Source organism: Rhinatrema bivittatum, chromosome 6 (assembly GCF_901001135.1).
Source record: "Rhinatrema bivittatum chromosome 6, aRhiBiv1.1, whole genome shotgun sequence".
In the NCBI taxonomy this organism is placed as follows: domain Eukaryota; kingdom Metazoa; phylum Chordata; class Amphibia; order Gymnophiona; family Rhinatrematidae; genus Rhinatrema; species Rhinatrema bivittatum.
Genome location: NC_042620.1, coordinates 207,972,586 through 207,989,630, shown reverse-complemented (window position 1 = coordinate 207,989,630; position 17,045 = coordinate 207,972,586). Strand labels below are relative to the sequence as shown.

General features: G+C 40.3%; 1 protein-coding gene across 1 annotated transcript in view; it reads left to right on the top strand.

Annotated features, from left to right (window-relative positions):
• Positions 1 to 283: 283 nt before the first annotated feature.
• Positions 284 to 17,045, top strand: part of SH3BP4 (SH3 domain binding protein 4) — a 168,693-nt gene continuing 151,931 nt past the window's right edge. Inside the window, exon 1 of the mRNA XM_029606498.1 lies at positions 284 to 590. The gene's annotated coding sequence lies outside the window, so the exon portion shown is untranslated. The remainder of the gene's footprint in view (positions 591 to 17,045) is intronic.

Sequence of the window (17,045 nt, the reverse complement as noted above, 5' to 3'; positions counted from 1 at the left end):
GACAGCATCGAGAACTGGCAAGGTCAGTGTCCAGGCAAGGGTTGAGGCTGTCAGAGAACAAGTGAGATCGGTGTCCAGGTGGAGGTGAAGACGTTGAGGCAAGCAGAGAGCAAGCAAGCTCAGAAGATAGCCTGGGTCAGCAACAGAGATCAGTCCAAGGAAAGGCTGACTGCGAAGGCAGAGGAGAGGAAAACTGCAAGGCAGGAACACGGCAGGGCAAGGCAGAACAAAGGCAGGAACACGGCAAGGCTGGACAAGAAATTCAAAAGATACAATCTGAGTACTTAGTCTGTGTGGTGCTCGGAATCGAAAAACCAGAACCTCTCTCTGAATCTTCGTTAAGAGGACTCAGCTAAGCAATTTCCCCGCCCCTCAAGTGACGTCACCGCTGCTTTTGCCCCCCCCTCCCCTTCTAGTTTTAGCTTTTCTGATACAGGGTAGAAGGCTGCCTGGAGCATGGCGGTTGGAGACTGGGATTTCTTTTGTGCAGTCTCGAGCATAAATAAGGGTGCTTCTTTTTCTCTTTTAAAGCTCTCGTGGATATAATTCAATGGACAGATTGTAATCCGGGGATCGAGGACAGAACTAGGGTAAGAAGAACACTTTGAAAATCTTTGGTTGCCTCTCACTGTTTTGATGTTTGTCTTCTATTTCTAAGGTCCTTACGGTTTTGTCTTTTGCAGGGCAGTCGGGTTTGATCGGCGCATACGTGTTTGTTGCTTGCCTTTATCTTTCATTTCCCTCGTATTCTCTGTCGGTGACTGCAGGTCGGTTTCTGTCTCGACGGCCTGTGCCCCCCTAGTTACTGGGATGATTTTGACTTTTAATCAAGTTATTTGTGTGCCTTCATCTGGTTTTCCTGCTTGTGTTTTGGAGCAGAGCTTTTTCTTCGCCCCCTAACAGCACAGCCCGCTTCTCCGAGTGTTTGCGTGGGGGAAGGGATTTAGCAATCGCAGGAGGGTCCGTGGCCCGCTGAGATTTGTATCACTTATGGTCAGCGGTTTCATTCTATACTTTAGCATCTTGAGGCTTTTTCTAGTAATGAATAATTCCATGTCCTGTAAACACAATTCAAATGTAATTGCTTTCCATCTCTTGGGAGCCAGATGTTTTAGATGACGCTTTATTATATGCATATCTTTGGTGATTTTTAGTACATGGGAACTACGGTAACAACAGGGGTAGTTTGCAGGAGGTCCTTATGTAAAGAGATTCTAATTTGTGTTCAGATATACCTCGGTTTCTACTTAATGTTAAGGAAGAGAGGTCAGATTACCGAGCTATGATAGGAGTTAAATTCAATATATGATTGGTGCCGTATCAATACTACAGAATTGTTAATTAGACGAATCCAGTGCGTCAGTCTAATTTTGGTGTGTGTGTTTGTTTTTTTTTTAAACGAGGTGGCATTGCAAAATATATTCTACAATGCTTGTCGTCCATTTTTATTTTAAAAACAAACAAAACCTACTATTAGTGTATTCTTAAGGACCTTCATTTTCAGATTTTATTTTGCCGGCAACTTAGTATTTTTTTTAATTTTTTTTACAACAAAGACAAAAACAGGAGTTGTCTGAAAAAATGACTTTTTCTGGGTAAAATATTTTTCTTCTTGTAATAAACATTTATTTTTCCGGGGAATTTATCAAATAACTGAAACTGAAGGTCCCTATGTATCCCCATTGTGTGGCTGGACGCCAGAGCTGTGCTTTACAGCCAGTTGTAATTGTCTTTTTAGCCTTTGTGAATTGACCACCTGAATACTCTAAATTTTGAGGCACTGTGCTGTGAGTTGGTCTTGCTGCCTTTTTTTCCTTCAGCTTTTAACCGTGACTTACCTTTTTGGTTATGACGCTAGCTTGCCTCATTGAAAGATGTGTGTGCATGTTAAATTTGCATACTACCTGCCAATATTCATTTTGAGCTATATACATCTTAACAGTTCATTTTGAGAGCAATAATGAAAACTCTTTCTGCTAGTAAACACCCTCTACTTTTGCCTGAATAACTTTGGATGCTTTCCCAGGGTGGGGTTAGGTTAAGGGAGGCATATGAATGGGTAGTTTTGAAAAATCAGAAGTAGCTTATTTTTGTTTTAAAAGAAGCACATGCACAAAAAGCAGGCAGAAATTTGTGTGAGTACTTTTTCCTGAGGCAGTAAAGAAGCAAAACTACCTGGCAAACCTAAGAGGAAAAAAAACTATCTGAAGGGTTTGCAGAAATGTAGCTAACTTGATGGAGCCAACATTGGGGTGCAAGGTCTGTCTGCATAAGCTCAGGAGACTGGTACAGCTGCGTAAAATGAGACGTGGTGCTAAAATGACTTGCTGAGGTCACACAGATAATTGCAAGCAGAGTCTCCTGCATGTCCTTCTATAGCTTGCTCAATTCCAAAGCTTTAACTACTATAATGACATCAAAGTGTCATGCAGCAAAGGAGTTATTTCATTTTTTATTTGGCTTTATTACCTGTAAGTGTAGCAGTGTAACAGTTCTAAGCTGAAAGAGTGGTGGATGATAAGGAGTACATTTAAAATAGATGAAACAGTAGATCTACATTTAAAAATATACATTTCAGCAAAACAATAGATTGTAGCTGCACGTTCAGGCACTAATATATGATGCCATGTATTTAGCAGCACTCTTCCTCGAGAGAGTTCCATAGGGCCGATACTGCTCCCAAGAAAGTTCATCAATGGTTATTCGTTCTTTTGATTTTGTTTGTTTGCTGGTCTTAGTAGGAGGCACCAGATGAGGATCTTGGAGGGCTTGCAGAAGGACTAGGTTAATTTCCTCTCAAGGTTTTGTAGGTTAACTTGAGGGTTATGAATTTGGCTCCATGAGAGGGTCTGATAGGTAGAAGTTTTAGTGGAACAGGTGTGATATGATCATGATGCTTGCATCCCTCTATTATTTGTGCAGTGGATTTTTTGTATTAGCTGAAGTTTGTGAAGGGCTTTATTTCTTAATCCCTTATAAAGTACATTGCAGTAATTCAACTGTGTGGTTACCATGGTATGGACAACTGTGACTAAGTTCTTTTTCTCGATGAGAAGACAGTCTTTGTAATTGAATGAGGCAACCCTATAATGTTGCCTGAATTTGTGGGAGCAGGGTAATTTTCAAAAACATTTACCTGTGTATAAAGCCCCAATATGGAATTTATACCTGCAGGTAAAATTTTCATGTAAACATACTGGTTTGAAAATAGTGTGTGTACTTTTAACAATCCCACCCAAAACATGCCTCTGGCAAGTCTTTTCCTCAATTTGGATAAAATTATGCACATTGTAAAAGCCTCCACATAGTTTTGACTGGATAAGAGGGCAATTTTCCCAGATATAATGGCTTTGAAAATTGTATTCATATCATCTAATGTGAATAAGTTTGCTTGAATAAGTTAATCCTGCTTGGTGGTTTGAAATTTTAGCAAGGTGGTGCGTGTTTTAGCCACAGTATCACTGCAACTTGTTACAGACTAGGTAGCAACATAGTATGCATTTTCAGTGGAATCTAGCCTTCTAACAAGGCAGAAGGCTAGATTTTGCCCTCCCCCTCTCCCCCGGGAAGGTGGAGCATGCATGCATGCATGCTAGATTTCCTCATTTACTGTGATTAAGCTGATGAAAATAATATGATGCCAGAGATGTTCTCCAGTAGGCATCGAAGACTCTTACTGCTGATTTTTCAGCACAAAGTGGATACATTTATCCATAAGGTTGCAGGACACAAAAGATAAGCCCTCTAGGTTTAGGTTTATTATCAGTCACAAATTTGAGGTGCTGAAAATGAGCCTAAGATCACAGGCCACGTTTTAGCTGGTGATCTCTCAAGTGTTACCATGCAGATGGTCAAGCTTGTATGCCTGTTGCTCCTTCTCACTGTTTTTGAAATGTTGCTAAGTCAGCTTATGTTAGAAATTGATCACTTGTCCCATTATATATAAGAACATAATGTGTCATTCCACTGTCAAATTCTCTAATTAAATTTTTAATTATAACCATCACAGAAATAGCTTTTCATTGTGATCTGCTCCCCTTCCTGGGAAAGATTGCATGACATTCTATTAGTTGGTAAATAGATTTGTTTTTTTATGATTTTTACTTTTAGATGTGGTGGGTTTTTTTTTTTTTGTTTTTGTTTTTGCTAACTTTGGTTTGTATTTGATTACTGCTTTATATTTTTATTGTAACTATTTTGATTATATTTTGAAAATTGGTATATAAAAATAAAATTGAAGTGGAGAAGTAGCCTAGTGGTTAGAACAGCAGGCTGCAAATCAGGTTTCAAATTCTGCTGCTGTTCCTTGGGTAAGTCATTTTTACCCTCTGTTGCCTCAAGTACAAATTTAGATTGTAAGCCCTCTGGGATAGGGATATACTTAGAGTACCTGAATGCAATCCACTTTGAAGTGCCTGAAAGGCGGAATATAAATTGCATAAATTTATATCGAAAAACCTGTCTCTTTTGTTAGGCTTTTTGTTGCTGAATTTGTATGCTTTAGTTCTTCATCTTTTATTCAATTTGAAATTTGTATTACAATCAAGAACAAACATCAAAAGGTTCAGATTCAGATAACTTTATTGTCATGACAGTTTGACATGTGTTGCAATATAAAAGAAATGCCATGGAATACATAAGAAGTGCCTTGCTGGATCAGACCAAGTTCCATTGAGCCCAACATTTCTGTCTCTGACAGTGGCCATTCTGGGTTACAAGCACTAAGCATATCCCCAATAGTTGATCTGTTTTATCTCACGCCCAAGGATAAGCCCTGGCTTTCCCAAGTCTACTTGGCTAATAACTAAAATGACAGGAGTCAGGTGACACCTTGTAGACTAACCAATTTCATTTTGTCAGGTGCATGAAGTGTTGTACAGGAGATGTGTAAAATACATACAGAACAAAGAGAAGGCATTGAATTAGGTAGGATATGGTGTGGAGAGAGCATTAATAACATTAAAGTATAGTCTACTGAAAACTGAGGTATTTTATTTATTTATTTGTTTTTATATACCGAAGTTCAGCGCTGGCCTTCACTCCAGTTTACAGGAATAGCAACATTTTACAAAATAGTCAAATGGTTTACATTAAATAACTGTGGGAGATGGTGCAGGCCTTCATTCCGAAGAACAAGTATAACAGTGGATTACATGAACAGTCAAATGGATTACATTAATAACTTTGGGAGGGTATAACACAAATTTATATGAACAGTTTTTTATTATGTACAATAATACTGATGGGGTCATGGTTTTGTAATTATATCAGCTAATTTTAGGGGTTTCACAATGAGGTGCTGCCTCGTATTGAGTATATTTTACAAGTGAGGAAAAGTAATTGGCTACAATAGGACCAACCGGTTATAAGGATAGGTATAACGAGTAGGTAGAATTATCAAGTGATAAAGTGCTTAGCGGTGATTTATTTTTCTTGGGTAGGGCAGGGTAATATTGAATTGTTTACCCTATCCCTTCTTTGTAGGCTTGTCTGAATAACCATGTTTTGAGTAGTTTTCTAAATATTTGTGTTTTGCAATCTTAGGTTTTCCGGTAGGGTATTCCAGAGACTTGGTCCGGATATTAAGATTGCTCTTTTTCTTACAGTGGTAAGTTTGGTGGTTGTGACTGATGGGATGTCTAGCTGGGCTTTGTTTGTTGATCTGATGTTACGTTGAGTATTGTGTTTTTGTATTATGGTGTTTAGGCAGGCGCTTTCACTGTTGTGTATCGAATTGTGCAAGATGGTTAGTACTTTGTATTCAATTCTTTTTTCCACAGGTAGCCAGTGTAGACCTTTTAGAACAGGGGTAATGTGATCTCTTTTTTTTTTTTTTTTTTTTTTTTTTTTTTGTGGCCAGTGAGGATTCTAGCAGTGGCATTCTGTAATATTTGTAGTGGTTGTGTAGTTTATTTGGGTAAACCTATCAAAAGTGAATTGCAATAGTCGAAGCTTGTAAATATCAGAGATTGGAGGATGCTTCTGAATTCGGGTTGGTTCAGGAGTGGTTTGAGGTGTCGGAGAATTAATAATTTGTGGAAACCTTCTTTGATTTTCATTGCAATGTGTTTTTTTGAAGTTCATTTCTGGGTCAATCCAAATTCCTAGATCCTTCACGTTTTCTTTTAGCTTGATGAGTGTTGTCAATTTGAATGGTATGATTCTGGTGGTCTCCAGTGTTTATTCTTTCAAGTAGAATACATTCTGTTTTGTCCATATTAAGGCAGAGTTTCATTTGATTTAGCATGTTTTGTTATGTGATTTGAGGTATGTTGCCGAGAGTTTCATAGCATTCTCGAGGGTGTTTGTTACAGGTATGATTAATTGGATATCGTCTGCGTACATGAAGTATGTGAAGCCGAGACTCGCAAGTAGTTGACATAATGGCAAGAGGTATATGTTGAACAGTATGGCTGATAGGGCAGATCCTTGTGGGACTCCGGTTCCTAGTGGGATGGCTTCAGGGATGAGGTTATTGATGTTTACCTTGAAAGATCTGTTTTGGAGGAAGGAGGTAAACTAGTTTAGTATTTTGCCAGTTAGACCGATTTCAGCTAATCTGGAGATTAGGCTTTTATGTTCGACCGTGTCGAAGGCGGCAGAGAGGTCTAGTAGGATGAGGATGTATCGTTGACCACTGTTGAAACCCCTTATGATTGTGTTTGATAGGTTGAGGAGTAGGGTTTCTGTGCTGTGATTTTTTTTTCGAAATCTGTGTTGGGTGGGGTAAAGGATGTTAATCGTGTCAAGATGATCATTGAGTTGTTTAAGGGCTACATTTTCAGTTAGCTTGGCAAGGAAAGATAGGTTTGGAATTGGGCGGTAGTTGTTGAGTTCATCAAGAATGAGGTTCTTTTTTTTTTTTTTTTATGATGGGTTTAATTGTGGCGATTTTTTAATTTGTCTGGTAGTTCACCACCTTCTAGTGATTTATTTATAATTGCTGTGATGGATGGAGTAATGGTTTGAGATATTTCCTTTAAGGTTCTTATAGGTATTATGTCGAGTTCGTGACAGGCAGGGTTTAGGGTTTTAATTAATTTCTCCATTTCAGTGGTTGATACAGGGTCGAATGCGGTCCATGGTGTGATATCTTTGGTGTTTAGCTGTGTGTTTTGGTATGGGGTTTTGTTTATTTTCTCTGTTTTGCTGATTTTGTTTTTGAAGAAGATAGCAAGTTCTTGGCTTTAGGTTTTTGTTTGTGTGTGTGATGGTGTTGTTGTCTGATATTAAGTTGTTCACTATGTTGAATAGTGATTATGGATTGTTTGAAAAGCTTTGGATTTTTTTGCCGTAGTAATCTCTCTTCGTTTTGTTTATCAAGTTTTTCTAATATGCTAGGTGTGTGCGATATCTTTCCAGTGTTAGTGGGCATTTGTTTTTTCGCCATTCTTTTTCCTTTTCTCCTTAAAGTGGATTTGGTGTCTCTTAATTGTGTATTGAACCATGAGTTCATGGTTTTTCTTTTGTTCTTGATCTGTTTTGTTCTTTCTGGGTTTATAGTATTAGCAATTTCAATTGTGATTTGGAGCCATGATTGGGTGGCATTGTTTATATTTGAGAGATCTAAGTTCATCAATTGCTTTTTGAGTTCCTGTTGGAGTAGGTCTGGCGGGAAAGGGGGTTTGTACTTGAATGAGTAGGGTTTGTTATTTTCTGGCTTGTTTGAGTTGGTTTGGGTCTTGCATTGAAGGAGAAAGTGGTCAGACTATGGGACTGGTGAGTGAGATACTGTTGTGTTTGAGAAGAAGTAGTTTGTGAAAATAAGGTCAAGTGTGACCTGCTTTGTGTTGGGTTGTTCACATGTTGTGTGAAGTTGAGGGTGATTAGTACGTCCATCAGGGTTTGGCAAGTTTGGGATAGAGGGGTGATATCAGTATGGAGATTAAAATCTTTGAGGATAATTGTGGGTTTTTTGTGGTTGATGTTTGTTATGAAGAATTCTATAAGGGAGGATATGTCGTTGTCAAGTTTGAGGGGTCACTGCTGGCATTGGGACCCTGTCGATCCCAATGCCAGCAGGGACTTGTGGGATGGGCTTCCCGCGCTCAGTCAGCACGACCGAGAGAGGCAGATGAAATTTAATGTGGATAAGTGCAAGGTGATGCATATAGGGGAAAAATAACCCATGCTATAGTTACACAATGTTAGGTTCCAAATTAGGTGCTACCACCCAAGAAAGAGATCTAGGCGTCATAGTGGATGACACATTAAAATCGTCTGTTCAGTGTGCTGCGGCAGTCAAAAAAGCAAACAGAATGTTGGGAATTATTAGAAAGGGAATGGTGAATAAAACGAAAATGTTGTAATGCCTCTGTATCGCTCCATGGTGAGACCGCACCTTGAATACTGTGTACAATTCTGGTCACCGCATCTCAAAAAAGATATAATTGCGATGGAGAAGGTACAGAGAAGGGCGACCAAAATAATAAGGGGAATGGAACAGCTCCCCTATGAGGAAAGAATAAAGAGGTTAGAACTTTTCAGCTTGGAGAAGAGATGGCTGAGGGAGGGATATGATAGAGGTGTTTAAAATCAAGAGAGGTCTAGAACGGGTAGATGTGAATCGGTTATTTACTCTTTCAGATAGGGGGCAGTCCATGAAGTTAGCATGTGGCACATTTAAAACTAATTGGAGAAAGTTCTTTTTCACTCAACACACAATTAAACTCTGGAATTTGTTGCCAGAGGATGTGGTTAGTGCAATTAATATAGCTGTGTTTAAAAAAGGATTGGATAAGTTCTTGGAGGAGAAGTCCATTACCTGCTATTAATTAAGTTGACTTAGAAAATAGCCACTGCTATTACTAGCAACAGTAACATGGAATAGACTTAGTTTTTGGGTACTTGCCAGGTTCTTATGGCCTGGATTGGTCACTGTTGGAAACAGGATACTGGTCTTGATGGACCCTTGGTCTGACCCAGTATGGCATGTTCTTATGTCAGTAAAGAATAAATTGAGATATATCTTGGTGATTGATCTGAAGAACCCTAACCTCTTTAGTCTTTCATCATAGATTGCTCTTCTCTGTACCATTTTCTAATTCTGTTATATCTTTTTTTTTTTGAGTGCGGTGACTAGAACTGCACACGGTTCTCAAGGTCCCCCTTGTACACAGATCAACAAATTTGTACACAAATCCACTCAGCACCACCATATAGCACGTTCCCAGCCATTCTTCTTCCTTATCTCTGAAGCCCTCCCACTTTCATAGTATACTAAAGGAACCGCAGTCCAAACCAGATGCTGAGTGAATGAATGAGTTTGTGTGTATGTATGTCTGTCTGATTTCTTTTGCATCTGGCACTGCAAAATAAATCAGGGGACCTGATGTGAAGGTGCTAGGTTTGATGTCAAAGGAAGTCCTGCCAGTAGGATCTATTGTGGAAATTATTTTAAGCATTTTAAGCAGGAAATTATTACAAGCTTTTGTGAAGAATATTATACCACAATAGAAAGTAATGAAGCAGAGAAATCACTGATATTAGTGTAATTATTTGATTATAAGGCCTATAAGTTCTGAGAATAAATATGCTATTTTTCTTAGCCTGCTTTAAAAAAAAAAAAAAAAAAAAAAAAAAAAGTCATGAGATCAAATATATTAGAGCAGTTGTTCAGGAGGCTAACTGTGCAGATAATATCAGAGGAAAACAGGACAGTAGTCACTTGGCCACACCTAACTGCTTGCTGATGTGATAAGAAGACAGTTGGGGCCGCAAATGGGAGTAGCACAGAGAAGAAAGTAGAGCAACGGTCAGAAGAATTAACTTAAAGAGCAACATGAGACAAGCTGTTTAAAATTAGAGAGAACAGCTCAGAAGAATAGCTTTGGATATTACCAGTGCCTAATGAGCTGTTGCTGGTTTCCCAGTGTGCTGTGTTCCCGTTCTTCCAAAGATATATCAGACTTACATTTGGGAACTGTGAGGAGAATTATTTTTGTGTATATATTCTTTAATGCAAACTGTAATTTTGTATGCTTTTATTGCTTATTCTCAGACTTATAAGTAAAACTTGTATATTTATAAATAAGTATGTTGTGTAATCTGACAAAATAATCACCAATTTTCCTACCCATTACACCTATAAGGGCTCAAGAGCTGCAGGAAGTTTAGCCATGTTTCTTAAGCATGCAGCACGATGCTGGAGGTGAGGGATATTATAGGAGCCCACATTATCAGACCATGCATCAGCAGTTGCACCATTGTCGCAGAAGCACACTTCTCCCAATCTATTTGTCTCGTAGCCATTTGAAAATGTTTCCCTTTCCAGAGATTCAAAGGCCAATAAGAGTAGAATAAAAGAAATTTACTTGCAATCGCCCAATAATCTCTTAATGATTGGACAACCATACAGAATATGAGAGAGAATGTCTCTTAGATCATAGTCTCCAACAGAAAACTAATTTTAGCAGTATTAATGGCATTTAAATGGGAAAATTCAAAGTAAGCTGTAGCCCAGTCCAAATCAAATCCCACTCCTCTTCCTAGATAACTTGCCCTAACTCTCTTTTCTTTTCTTTTTTCCCATGTCTTAATCTCTGTATGTATCCCAAATTCTCTGGTCCACTGCAAAGCCTTATATAGTTTACTCAGTCAGTCTTTAGGATTCCCAGTAAGGAAGATTGCTTCTGTACATTTCTTAACCCCAGCTCTACATACCACATCTCTTAATTGCATAAAGGCAAATAGGGAGGAGGAGTTCAAGTGGAACCATTCTTTAAAATGTATTCAGAAATAAAATCTACCTTGTGTGACAGAGTTTTCAAGGGTGACATGTAACATTCCAGATATCCGAGGTGGCAAAATCTTCATTAACACCTCACAACCTAGTAACAGTGTTAACTCCCAGCAAACACTGGTTGTGAAACACCCCCCCCCCCCCACGCACACACACCTTCTCCCTAATGCCTCATTGCTAATCTAGAACCGAACAGTCTCTGTGGTAGTGTTTCCACCTAAAGATACAAATCCCCCCCTCAATGCATAAATCTCTCAGCTTCAATTCAGTCCAGTGCTGGTTCGTGTTTGGAGCACTCCGTTAAGCTAAAATATTAAGGAAGGCAGCTTTATAAAAAGCAGGGAAGTAGGAAAATTGATTTCTCCATCAACTTTAGCCCACTATAAGATCTTTTAAGCAAGCCTTTGATTAAATATTTATAGAGAGCTGGTATGTCCTGTTATGATTTATGCCTGATCTTGTGTGTAATTTGTAAATCGCCCAGGCATCTTTAGCAGATTTAAATACATTTGAGCAGTTTTATCCGCTTACAACAAACTGATTTGTGCAGATGCTCAAAAAACTGGAGAGGCAGTGTGATCAATAGCATAGTAAAAAAATAAAGAATTCTAGGGAGCCAATTAATACGGACATTCGCTTGTCCTAGCCAACTCAAGGGCAGTCTCTTCCATTGCCCTGCCTAAGCCTTCAGCTTATCGAGCAAAACTCTATAATTTAACCCAAACAAGTCCCCTGTATGACCAGAGATATTAACCCCCAAATATCTCATACCAGACAGCGTCCATCGAAAATGGTACAGGATATCACACTCTGTATCTGGAGGAAGCTCCTCTCACCCTCTGCATAAGCTCAGACTTGTGAAAAGAAACCTTATATCCAGAGATCTCGCCATACCTTATTTATTTTTGTACATCTTTATTTAAAAAAGATGTAGTTGATCTGCAAGTCTCAGCGGATTACATTCTCACAGCACAATCAAAATACAAAATAGACATGCTGTACAACTGACAAACAGCATAGTCAATACAGGCTTAACCTAAAGCAAACAGCAGTATAGAAAAGCAGGAAATCTGCATATATTAAGGGGTGATATACTATCTATAGATTAAAAGCTAGAGAGAACAGATGTGTGTGTAGTTATTTTGTAAATTGGAATAAATTAGGGCGGAAAGTAATCTCATCAGGTAGTATATTCCACAGAATAAGGGTAGCTATAGTATATATTCTATTCCGGGATGTAGATACTTTCTCCCATGTTAATAAAGCTATCTCAAGAAGCTGTTGGGAGGCAGAACTCAATGATCATGTGGGTTGATATCTTTGCATCCAGAAACTAGGCAGTATGGTGCCTGGCTGTGAAGAGATCTAAAGATCAAGCACAATACCTTTGTAAATGGTGTGAGCACTTGATCATGCAGCATAATTGATGCAGCCTCATAGATGAACCTATGCCGGCATCTGGAGAAAGTGCTTTGTAGTGGGACAGACTGGAGCTTCAATTATATCAACCTCCACCTCTGCAGATTGAGTCCTTGGCATCTGGCAGTTGACAGGTCTTAGGCAGGTCCCTAGGGCAGAGATGAGCAAAAATCCAATAGCACACCGGGTCGGGGCAGGCAGACAGAGACAAGCTAAGGTCACGGCAGGCTGTAAACACAAGTGGGTCAGGTCCAGGCAGAAATTCAAGATCCGGAAAGATCCTCCCTTGGTTTGACAACACACACTGAAGACTCTGGACAGATGAACAAGACAAAGGTGGATGAAGTGGGCTGGATGAAGGAAGCAGAACATAAAGGAACTCTGGAACACTGGCAATACGAACTGCAAAGCAGGAGACTATTATTGAGATGACTAACTTCTATAGGGCTCTGGCTTAAATAGTCCAAGAGGCTGATGTCATCTGGAAGAGTTGTTCGGTAGTTTCCACCACGACACACACACATTTTGCATGGGATGCTGGGTCCAGCATGATTCCTGCTGCACTGAGGCCAGACCGTGTTAGGGCTGACACAAGGCAGCGTGGGAGGCTAACTTCAGTGGCTTCCAGCCATGCTGAAATTATCCGGCATTTGAGGTGAGTGCCGTGGCTTGCTGGGCCTACCCATAGGCTGCAAATCTTAACAGCATGCCCCCTCCTCCTTCCAATAATGCTCCACCAGTCTTTTGGGCTTGGGCTTCCTGGGAAATCGTCTGTGAAATTCTGATACAAGTTGGGATGCTTGTAGGTTGGAGGCCGGCTCCCACGAGTTATCCTCTGGTTCATAGTTCTTCCAAGAAATAAGGTATTGTAATTGGTTCTGGACACTTTGAGAGTCTAGAATTTCTTGTACTTCAAATTGGGTATCTTCTTTAGTGGCCGCTTTGGTGGTCTGGAGGGGCAATCTACCTGGCCAGGAGAGGATCGCTGGTTTAATAGTCACGTGGAATACGTTGTGAATCCTTGAGGATGCTGGAAATTTTAAGTTTGTAGGCCACAAGACCCAGTTGTTGCTCGATAGGAAAGAAACCCATGAATCATGGCATGAACTTCATGGAGGGCATCTTAAGGCTTAAGTTTTTGGTGCTAAGCCAGACTAGGCTTCTTGGGCAGAGTTGAGGTGCTGGGTGACATTTTCTATCAACTTAGTCTTTAAAACATTTTGCTGTTTGGTCTAGAAGGAGGTGGGTCTTTTGTCACAGTTCCTGAAACTTCTGCCCCATCAGGTTAGCTGCTGGACAGGTGTCAGAGATGGGAATAGGTCTAGGTATATGGGGATGGATCCCAAAGACTAAAAGGGTGATGACCCTATGGAACTGTTCACATGATTATTGTGGGCAAATTCTGCCCATGGAAGAGGAGAGGCCCAGTTATCTTGTCATTGGTTCATGTAGGCACGCAGAAAGGCCTTGAGGCTTTGATTCACCTGTTTGGTTTGTCTGTTACTCTGGGGGTGATAAGCAGAAGTGAAATCCAATCTTCTAAACTTTCTGCACATTTCTTTCCAATAGCAAGCTGTAAACTGAACCTTCTTGGTCTGAGAGGATGTGAAGTGGTAGCCCGTGCAGACAGAAGATGTGTTGAATAAAGAGTTTAGCTAATTCAGGCGTGGATGGGGAGGCCTGGGAGAGTTATGAAATGTGCCATCTTTAAGAATCTATCCACTACTATGCATATGGTGGTGGTGCCGCTGGAGAGGGTAAGGTCAGTGATGAAGTCAGTAGCCACATGGATCCAGGGTACCTTGGGGCTGGCAGTGGCTGTAACAACCTCCAGGGCCATACTCTCACAGGTTTATTCAATGCACACATAGGGTAGGACTCTACATAATGCTTAATGTCTGTTTTCATCTGAGGCTACCAGTAGTGTTGCACAGTTAATTCCGAGTGATGCAAGGATGACCAGACAGGTGGGAGTCATGAGCCCATTGAATTTTCTGTCATAGGTGCCGAGTACCAAAGTCTTCACAGGCGGAACTGTGAATGTGGCCACAGCTACAAATTTTAGCTGGATATGGATATGATATTCTGTGTAGCTTCCAGGGTTCCGTCATTATCAAAAGAGGAGTGGTTAGAGCAGCAGGCTATGAAACAGTGTTCAAATCCCACTCTTGCTCCTTGTTATCTTGGGCAAGTCACTTTACTTTCCAGTACCTACAGTATCTGAATGTAATCCCCTTTGAAGTGCCAAAAAGTGGAATTTAAAAATCCTAACCCCCCCCCCCCCCCCCCCCCCGCCCAAAACAGGAGAGAGCATTGACTTGATGGTTGTTCTCCTCAGGCCAGTCCCATAACTCAGTCAAATCAATTAAAAAGAACAATGACCACGTGTGTGTGTGTATAGATAGAGAGATAAATTTGTACTAAGAATCTTTTTTTTTTCTTCTGGATGATTGTATGCTGTTTAATATTTTACAATATCTGGGGTCTGCTTGGGTTTGACCTAAAGTTTGTAATATGGTTTAAAAAAAGAAAAAATCTTGGGGGGAGGAAACAACGAACAGTGGGCTTTCCTGGGGTTTAATCTTTGCTTGCGCCAAATGATCAAGGTTCTTGTGATCCATATAGATGGTTACTGGGTGCTTGGTTCCTTCCAGCAGATGTCGCCGTTCTTCCAAGGCCAACTTGATCGCTAGTAGCTCGTGGTCTCCTATAGTGTAGTTCTTCTCTGCATTGGAAAACTTGTTTGAAAAGTAGGAGCATATCATGAATATGCCAATATAATGTTGTAGGAGGACAGCCCCCACTCCAGGGGTAGTTGCAACTACTTCCAAGATGAGCAGATTGGATGGATCTGGGTGGTGCAAGCATGGATCAAGAGTAAACTCCTCTTTAAGACTCTAGAAAGCATAAATAGGCTTCTTGCTCCAGTTTTTGGTATCTGAACCTTTCTTAGTCAGGGCTGTGAGTGGAACTGCCAAAGAGGAGTAATCATGGATAAATTATCTATACTAATTGGTGAAGTACAGCAGCGCTTGGAGACCACATGTTGGGGGCCATTCCAGTATGGCCTTTAATTTATCAGGGTCATTCTGTAGGTCTTGGTGAGAGAATATATTCCAAGAAGGGAAGTTTATTCTTGCTCAGAGGTACACTTCTCTAACTTGGCGTGGAGGTAATGCTTGTGGAACCTCTGGAGAACCTGTTTTATATGGCATTGAAGCTTCGATAATGATTTGGAAAAGATTAGGATATCATCCAAGTACTCTATTACATAAGAGTTAGGTAGCTTCATCAAATAACCAATGCAATTATTCAACAAATTAGTATTGACAGATACAGCGATTTAAAGGTCTAAAGTTTTGGTGCGAAAAAACAGGCCAATGAAAACGAACCAGCACAGAGACTTTTAGACCAATCACAGAAGAGGAATTACAGTCTAACACAAAACAGAGAATCAAACAAAATAATGTCATTCTATCTCATTGTTAGGGGATAGGCAATCTGATCTACGGATCCATTTCTGTTCTCTGTGAATCAACATTTCAGAAAAATTGCCTCCCCGAGGTGGAGGAGGGTAACACATCAATTATAAAGAACTTCAGGTCCACTTCAGAGTGTGTAAAAGCTAGCCAATGACGGACTTTACCTCCCACCATTTTGTCTGCGCATACTATTTTATATTTAATTTATACTGGAATTTTGTTTATTTTTACTTTTTACCTTTTATCTATTAATACTAAACTTTTACTACTTTTAGCTCATTTTTATGTAATCATTTATTGTATCTTTAAGTATGTAAACCGTTGTGATGGCATGTCTGAACGACGGTATAGAAAATTCGATAAATATTAATTTCTCCCAGGCCCTCGGTTTCTTTGTAATAATCCATTATTTGCCCAGACTTTTCTCCAAAATTTCTAGTTCCCTGGGTACTCACAGTTTAGAAAAAAACAGAAAATGACCCTAGGGTAAAGTTTGAGGGTAGGATGCTGCAAATTCATAAGGGTTGTACTGGGTCACCAACAGAACTCTACCACAGAACAGCTGCCACCACCTAAATTGATTTTAAGATGGTAAGCCAGGTACATTTTTTTAAATCAAAAGTTTTGGTGCTTAAATGATGATAAAGTTAAATGTTTAGGGCTTTTGAATATTGGGTTCTTTGTTTCTAAGCAGGGAATGGCATGGTGAAAGAGATATGGGCCGGATTTTAAGAGGTATGCACGGCGTACGTTTGTGCGCGCAACCCGGCGTACATTTGTGCCCGTGCGGATGTTATAAAATCCGGGGTCGGCACGCACAAGGGGGTGCACACTTGTGCACCTTGCGCTGCCCTAGGGGAGCCCCGATGGCTTTCTCTGTTCCCTCTGAGGTCGCTCTGAAATCGGAGCGGCCTCGGAGGGAACTTTCCTTCTGCCCCCCACCTTCCCCTACCTAAACACCCCCTAACCTTTATTGCATAAGTTATGCCTGCCTTTGGGCAGGCGTATGTTGTGCCGGCGCATGATCCCCCGACACGGGCGCTGTGTGGGAGGCCTCTGTCCCACCGCCGATTTCAGCCCGCCCTGTCCCGCCCCTTTCACAAAGCTCCGGGACATGTGTGTTGCTGGACCTATGCAAAATAGGCTCAGCGCGCGTAGGCTTTTAAAATCTGCCCCTATGTGAATTGGAAGAGCAGTGGGCTAAACTAAAGGGAATAATAGAGCAAGAAATTGTATATTAAGAAAGTGAATAACGTAAGAAGGAAAAAAGACCAATATAGAATTCAGTAGGAGTGACTGAAAAAGTGAGGGCACAAAAATTAGCATTCAAAACATACAAGGGATCTCAGGTGTGAACTAACTTGGGGGATGTTTTGTATGCTTATTTGACTAAGATGGTAAAA